Source organism: Triticum aestivum, unplaced genomic scaffold, assembly GCF_018294505.1.
Source record: "Triticum aestivum cultivar Chinese Spring unplaced genomic scaffold, IWGSC CS RefSeq v2.1 scaffold27977, whole genome shotgun sequence".
Taxonomy (NCBI): Eukaryota; Viridiplantae; Streptophyta; class Magnoliopsida; order Poales; family Poaceae; genus Triticum; species Triticum aestivum.
This window is the reverse complement of record NW_025228057.1, coordinates 1024228-1030664: the sequence shown is the minus strand read 5'-3', so window position 1 is coordinate 1030664 and position 6437 is coordinate 1024228.

Sequence of the window (6437 nt, the reverse complement as noted above, 5' to 3'; positions counted from 1 at the left end):
ACACATCACAAGTGTCCTGGCGGTTTATCGCAGGACGGGTCATAATACCCAATATAGAACTAGTGGTGACTAAAATAGTTCACGGCCAAGGCCGGTTTAATCATAACCATATATAATCATAACAAAATATATCATACCTGTGATATTTGATCACACTGCCGGCTTATCAAACCAGTGCAGTAAGGGTGATAACCCAAAAATTTGAGCACACAATGCTCTGTTCAATTGTCATATATTGTCGGCTTATGATGCCGTAAGCTAGAAGGGGTATTAGAGCACAACGCTTCCAAATATGTGATATCATCGTATACTGGCGACTTATAGTCCAAAGCCAGGCCGGGTAACAAACACCGGATACTTTCTCATCATATACTAGCAACTTGTAGTCCAAAGCCAGGCCGGGTTAATAAACACCGGTTAACCTCGTATATGAACCATAATGCATTATAAGCCTTATCTGTTTTCAACCATATATTTAATATGTCACAAAGGATAATCCTGAAAAAACTTTCAAAATCGAAATCGAAAGAAAAACAAGGCTTTTCATAGGCTGCCAGGCCTAAAAAACAAGTGCTTTCAAGGGCCGCACAACCACTGAGTTAAACCTTCATACAAACCTTATAAGCCGGACCTCACATAACCAATCATCATTTAACTCAGACAAGTTCAGGGTCTATATAAGATTGACTTGTCCAAAGTATGGCGGGTCATTCCAGAATTACCTGGGCATACTGGCAGACTTATAAAGGCAGGATAACCTGGGTTTTTAGGTGAATACACCTGGCTTCCAAGCCTAGCTTTTTAAGACTATTACAAGGGTCATAGAAACTCTTGTCCTTTGAATAAAGAGCCCCCAAGTAATATTTTTGAGCTGTGCTCGCCGGATACCTATGTTTGAGTTGTGCTGTGCAACAAACTCTCTTTGGTCCCTGTAACTCGGCATTAAGCATTTAAATAATCATATAAAGTAGTAATAAAAACTCAGTTTCTGAGAAATGAAAACGACAGAGGCCCTAAATTACTAGGGATGCCAGCTTTATTATATTGATCATACTATATACATTGTCCAAATATGTACATCAGGAGAGCTAGTGGCTCAGGTATAGTAAGGCCGAAGATGAGCAATATTCCACGACCGACGGGTCTCTTCCTCTGACATGAGTGAGTCCTTGTGGCCTCGAACATCGATAAGGTAGTATGACCCATTGTTCAGATTCTTGCTGACCACAAAGGGTCCTTCCCAAGGTGGGGATAGCTTGTGCATATCAGATTGATCCTGGATAAGCCGGAGCACCAAATCACCTTTCTAAAAGGTTTTGGTTTTAACCCGGCGGCTGTGATAGCGGCGCAGATCTTGCTGGTAAATCGTTGAATGAGCTGCCGCAAGGTCACGCTCCTCATCCAATAGGTCAAGTGCATCTTGACGTGCTTTTTCATTACCAGCTTCAACATAAGCTGCCACACAGGGCGAATCATGACGGATGTCACTAGGGAGAACCGTCTCTGCTCCGTAAACCATGAAGAAAGGCGTATAACCTGTAGATCTGTTGGGGTAGTAATGATACTCCATATCACTGATGGTAACTCCTCCACCCAACAGCCCGGCGTCCTTTGGAAAGGAACCATAAACCGGGGCTTGATGCCTCTCAAAATTTCTTGATTGGCTCTCTCAGCTTGACCATTTGACTGGGGGTGAGCCACTGATGACACATAAAGTCGAATATGCTCACGTTGACAAAACTCTTTCATAGCACCATTGGATAGATTAGTGCCATTATCAGTTATAATGTTGTGGGGAAAACCAAAGCGAAAAATCACCTTTTTGATGAACTGAACTGTTGTTGCCGCGTCACACTTACTGACCGGCTCTGCTTCAACCCACTTTGTGAATTTGTCAACTGCCACCAATAGGTGGGTCTTCTTATCCTTGGACCTTTTGAAAGGCCCAACCATATCAAGCCCCTAGACTGCAAATGGCCAAGTAATTGGAATCATCCTCAATTCTTGAGCCGGCACGTGAGCTCGCCGTGAGAATTTCTGACAACCATCACATTTACTGACCAAATCCTCTACATCAGCATGAGGCGTCAGCCAATAAAATCCATGACGAAAAGCTTTAGCCCTGAGAGATTTAGAGCCCGCATGATGACCACAATCTCCTTCATGAATCTCACGCAGAATCTCATGGCCCTCTTCTCGAGAAACACAACGTTGAAACGCCCCTGTACACTCCAATGGTGTAGCAATCCATTGACAATTGCCATCGACCTAGACCGCCGGGTTATCTACCTGGCTAAAGTTTCATCTTCAGGTAACTCGCCCCGGGTCATATAAGCCAGATGCGGGACTATCCAATCAGGAATAACATGAAGAGCCGCCACAAATTGTGCCTCGGGGTCAGGAATAGCCAGATCTTCCTCTGTACACAATTTAACTAAAGGGTTATGCAGAATATCCAAAAAAGTGTTAGGTGGCACTGGCTTACGCTGGGACCCTAACCGGCTTAAGGCATCAGCCGCCTCATTTTTCCTGCGATCAACATGTTCCATTTGATAACCCTTGAAGTGCCCAGCAATAGCATCAACCTCGTGGCGATAAGCCGCCATGAGTGGATCCTTAGAATCCCATTTGCCTGAGACTTGCTGAGCCACTAAGTCTGAGTCGCCGAAACATCTCACCAGGCTTAAATTCATCTCCTTAGCCATCCGAAGACCATGGAACAAGGCTTCATACTAGCTGCATTGTTAGTACAGGGAAACATCAACCTTAAAACATAACAAAACTTGTCACCTCGAGGGGAAGCTAAGACAACTCCATCCCCCGAGCCCTCCAATTGCCCGGACCCATGAAAGTGAATAGTCCAATATGTGTTATGTGGCTTCTTTTCGGGCATCTGCAGCTCTGTCCAGTCATTGATGAAATCCACATGTGCTTGAGACTTGATGGCTGTGCGAGGCATATACTTCAAACCATGAGGTCCAAGCTCAATGGCCCAGTTGGCTACCCGACCTGTGGCTTCTCAGTTTTGAATAATATCCCCTAAGGGAGCAGAACTAACCACAGTGATGGGATGACCCAAAAAATACTGCTTAGGCTTCCGACTGGCCATGAACACCCCATATACGAGCTTCTGCCAGTGCGGATACTTCTGCTTGGACTCAATAAGCACTTCACTGATACAATAAACCGGCCGTTGAACCGGATATTCCTTGCATGCTTTCTTCCGTTCCACCACAATAGCTACGCTAACAGCCCGGGCATTAGCAGCCACATATAATAACAACGTCTCCTTATCAATAGGAGCAGCAAGGACTGGCGGCTTAGCTAGCTCTTTCTTCAAACCTTCAAACGCGTCATTAGCAGCATCACTCCAGACAAAGTGATCTGTTTTCTTCATCATCTGATACAGTGGTATAGCCTTCTCACCCAACCGGCTTATGAAACGGCTTAAGGCAGGAATACGACCCGCCAAACGTTGAACATCATTGATACACGCCGGCTTTGCCAAGGAAGTAATGGCCTTGATCTTCTCCGGGTTAGCTTCAATACCTCTATTAGAAACCAGAAAACCCAAGAGCTTGCCTGCTGGTACACCAACAACGCACTTGGTCGGGTTAAGCATCATCTTGTAGACCCGGAGATTGTCAAAGGTCTCCTTTAAATCATCTATCAAGGTTTCCTTGTTTCTTGATTTCACCGCAATGTCATCCACATAAGCATGAACATTGCGCCCAATCTGATCATGAAGACAATTCTGCACACATCGCTGGTAAGTCGCCTGTGCACTCATGAGCCCAAAAGGCATAGACACACAACAGAAGGCTCCAAAGGGAGTGATGAAAGCTGTCTTCTCCTGGTCCTTAACTGCTATCTTGATATGATGATAACCTAAAAAAGCATCCAAAAAGCTCGAACGCTCACAACCCGCCGTAGCATCAATAATTTTGTCAATATGGGGGAGAGCAAAAGGATCAGCCGGACAAGCCTTGTTCAAGTCCGTGTAGTCCACACACATACGCCAAGTGTCGTTCTTCTTAAGCACCAGCACCGGATTAGCCAACCACTCAGGATGAAAAACTTCAACAATGAACCCAGCCGCCAAGAGCCGGGCAACTTCTTCACCAATGGCCTTACGCCTCTCTTCATTAAAACGACGAAGGAATTGCTTGACCGTCTTAAACTTTGGATCAATATTAAGAGTGTGCTCAGCGAGTTCCCTCGGTACACCTGGCATATCAGAAGGTTTCCATGCAAAGATGTCCCGGTTCTCACAGATGAACTTGATGAGCGCACTTTACTATTTTGGATCCCGATTAGCACTGATGCTGAACTGTTTGGATTAATCGCCAGGAACAAAATCAACTAGCTTAGTATCATCTGCCGATTTAAACTTCAAGACCGGGTCATGCTCCGTAGTTGGCTTTTTCAGAGATGTCATATCTGCCGGGTCAACATTGTCTTTATAAAACATCAACTCTTCTGTTGCACAGACAGACTCAGCGTAAGCAGCGTCACCTTCTTCATACTCAAAGGCTATCTTGCGACTCCCATGCACTATTATAGTGCCCTTGTAACCCGGCATCTTGAGCTGCAGATAAACATAACAAGGCCATGCCATGAACTTGGCATAAGCCGGCCGTCCAAACAGAGCGTGATACGGGCTTTGGATCTTTACCACTTCAAAGGTTAACGTCTCGGCCCTGGAATCATATTCATCCCCAAAAGCAACCTCCAGAGCTATTTTACCAACCGGGTATGCCGACTTACAAGGCACCACACCGTTAAAAACAGTGTTCGGCGGTTTAAGATTTTTATCAGTGAATCCCATGCGACGGAAAGTTTTATAATAAAGGATATTGATGCTGCTGCCTCCGTCCATGAGTACTTTAGTGAATTTATATCCTCCAAACTGAGGCGCCACCACCAAAGCCAAGTGACCCGGATTATCAACCCGGGGCGGATGATCCTCACGACTCCACACAATGGGCTGCTCAGACCATCGCAAGTAACGGGGAACCGCCAGCTCAAGAGCGTTCACGGCCCTTTTATGGAGCTTCTGATCCCGCTTACATAAACTTATGGTGAAGACGTGGTACTGCCCACTATTTAGCTGCTTCGCGTTACTCTGATACCCAGATTGCTGTTGCTGATTCCCCTGACCATTCTGTTGGTTGTAACCACCCTGATGGCCTTGGCCTTGAAAACTGGAACTTGAACCGCCACCACCATGACCCGGTCCATGAGGGACAGATCCTAAGGCGCTGCCCGGCCCATGATTGTCTTGAAAAGATTGGAATTTTTGTACTCGTTCATAATGAAGCAATCCTTCCAGAGGTGACCAGACGGCCTTTCCCGTGTACCATGCCTTGGGCAGGGCTGATTCAGCAGCTGCTAAATATTGAAGCCTGGCCCCACAACCCGTGGAGGCGGCTTACCCTTACGACACTTACCATTATTCTGCGCATTGGTGTTAGCCACAAAATCCAAACTATTATCAGCCTTGCGCTTACCGTTGCCTCCCTGACTCGCCGGGTTATGCTGTTGCCCTCTGGTGCTGCTACTCTTCTTTCCCTTTCCCGACTTTTCATCGTCAGACTCGGGGTCCTTGGTACTATCAGAGTCAGCATACTTAACCAGAGCTGCCATCAGCTCCCCCATGTTACTGCAGTGGCGCTTGAGCCGCCCTAGCTTCTGTTTAAGGGGCAAAAAACGACAATTCTTCTCCAACATTAAGACTGTTGAATTGGCATTGATGCGATCTGACGAGTGTAAGATAGTTGAGACCCGGCGCACCCAATGGGCTGTTGACTCGCCCTCTTCTTGGACGCAGGCATCCAGATCCACAATTGACATAGGCTGCTTGCACGTATCCTATTTTTTTAGTAAACCAGGCTTTTAACTCGGCCCATGACCCGATGGAGTTGGCAGGCAGCCCTTTCAACCAAGTACGGGCCGTCCCATCCAACCTCATGGTGAAATACTTAGCACACGCAGCATTGCTAACATCTAGTAGTTCCATGGCCATCTCATAACTCTCAACCCATGCTTCATGGGGTAAGTCAGCTGTATAGTTAGGCACCTTGCGAAGACCCTTGAAATCCTTGGGAAAATGCTCATTATGAAGAGCCGGCATTAAACACGGCACACCCAAGGTCCTGAAAGTCATGCCTGTCTCTACCGAAGTTGTTCGATGAACCGGAGAATGTTGACGAGCCGCATATTGAGCCGCCAGCTCGGCCTCCCAAAGCGCTCTACCCTGATCCACCACATTCTGAGCATTAGCTCCACCGCGCACCGGGTCATGTCCACGGGGCGGGTTGCGGTATCGTCCACTGCTTGACACAGCCGGCTCATCAATATGTCTGTTGTAACTTTTGTTTGGACGTGGCGTGGAGTGGATACGGTCCCGACTGTATGAATCAGCCGCCTGCTGAGCC